The sequence below is a fragment of the Rutilus rutilus genome, assembly GCF_951802725.1.
Source record: "Rutilus rutilus genome assembly, chromosome: 9".
NCBI classification, from domain to species: Eukaryota; Metazoa; Chordata; class Actinopteri; order Cypriniformes; family Leuciscidae; genus Rutilus; species Rutilus rutilus.
In genome coordinates, this window is record NC_140223.1 from 5,536,046 (window position 1) to 5,538,044 (window position 1,999).

General features: G+C 36.3%; 1 long non-coding RNA gene across 1 annotated transcript; it reads left to right on the top strand.

Annotated features, from left to right (window-relative positions):
* Window positions 1–334: 334 nt before the first annotated feature.
* On the top strand, window positions 335–946 carry LOC311296692. Its single transcript, XR_014628678.1, has 2 exons — window positions 335–396; window positions 913–946. It is a non-coding gene; the product is annotated as an uncharacterized lncRNA (long non-coding RNA).
* The last annotated feature ends 1,053 nt before the right edge of the window (window positions 947–1,999 follow it).

Genomic DNA, 1,999 nt, shown 5'->3' on the forward strand with positions numbered 1-1,999 from the left:
GACTGGTGTTTTGTTTTGCTCTATCCTCTGCGCTTCCGCGTTCGTCATTACGTTGTACGTCAGGTCAAGTGTTACTCTTTTGCCGTAAATCGGATAGAGGATGACAAAACTAACCTTTGGTACATCAAAAATATGATATTTGATAAACAGATCTCACTTGTTTGCTGTTATTAAATCAGGGTTCACTTGAAAATTCACATTTATCCTCCAGAACTCATTAATGTTTTAATATATTTCAGACCCAGTGGAAGTGAAAGAACAAAGACAAGAACTGAAGTGACATTTTCAGTTTCAAACTCCAGGAGTAGCAGCTGAAATCTGTTAAAGAGGAGATTGAAGACATGAGGGATCCAGAACCATCCAGAATAAAACATGAAGATACTGAGGAACAAATAGGTTGGTGTCCATTCTTGATTCTTCATTGTTGACTGTGTAATGAATTAGCTCTATGAAATATTAATAATCAATAATAACTAGCTATAATTGATTATGAATATTTGGATCAGTTAATATAATTAACTTAATGTAGTAAAATTAATATTACAATCAACCCACCTGTTTGTCTTGTGAACACTCAGCGTTAATTGTTTATTAATTCTAAGAAATATTCAATTGCGGGGAAGGGAAATGTCTTTTCTTACTGTACAGCACTAAGAGCCTGTAGTCAAAATCTAAATCGTAAAGTAAACTTTGTTGCAAGCAGAGAATCTGAACCAAATACATATTGTGCACAAGTTTTATTAACTAAATCACAAACATAACTAAACTAAACAAACATACAACAATGTTACATTCCTAAGAGTGGGCTTTGAAGCTTATTTGTTAAATGTAACTGTATGTGTCTGATTGTCTGTGTCGTTACAACTGCTTTGGTAGATGTGAATTAATAAACTGTATTTCTGTGTATTTTAGACCAGGTGAGAGTGAAAGAGCAAAGACAAGAACTGAATGAAGTGGAGGAGGAACATCGTAACTTTACAATTCAAAGAACAAAAGCCAAAAAGACGCACACCTGCACTCAGTGTGGAAAGAGTTTCTCACGGAAAGGACACCTTAACATACACATGAGAATTCACACTGGAGAGAAACCGTATACATGCACTCAGTGTGGAAAGAGTTTCAGAAATGCTCTAGGTCTCAGGTATCATCTGCACATTCACTCTGGAGAAAAGCCATTTAACTGTGATCAGTGTGGTAAAGATTTTATTTCATCATCACAACTAAAAAAACACCTGATAGTTCATTCAGATGAGAGGCCTTATGTGTGTTCTCTCTGTGGAAAGAGTTTTTCAAGACTGATCAGTTTTAAACTGCACCAGAAAACACATGATTTGACTGTGGGAAGAGCTTTACTAGAGCTCAGCATCTGAAACAGCACCAAAGAATTCATACTGGAGAAAAACCTTACAAGTGCTCATATTGTGACAAGAGTTTCACTCAGTCTGGATCTCTGAAAGGACACGAGCGAATTCATACTGGAGAGAAGCCGTATCACTGTACTCAGTGTGGGAAGAGTTTCACCACATCAAGTAATCTAGTGAAGCATATTAGAAAGCATTGTTCTGTGTCACAGCGAGCAAATGTTTTGACTGACAATGTGTGATTTTGTGAGTAAAAGGTTTCTACAGATCCAATAATTAATATAAACTGTGAGATTCAGATAAAGCAAATGTATAAATGAAATAAACTTGAGTTCTGTGACGTTAGTTTTGTGGAAGTTGTTTTTGAGTTGTAACTTTCTGACTTGTCATTTAGCTGTCAGTGTAAGGCAGTTCTTTGTCTCTAGTAAAGCAATAAAAACGTCCTGTGGCCTGTTGCACAAAGCCGGTTTCATTTGCTAACAGGTAAAGTTTGAGATTAGTTTGAGCAAACTGGCTTTTTATTCTGGGTTAAAAATAAAGTGAAAAATAAAGTGAAACACCCTCTTTTGGTGTTTCACTTTGACGGTTGTGGCGACGTCATATGCTAAGCGTGACTAAAAATGACCAGCACGAGACGT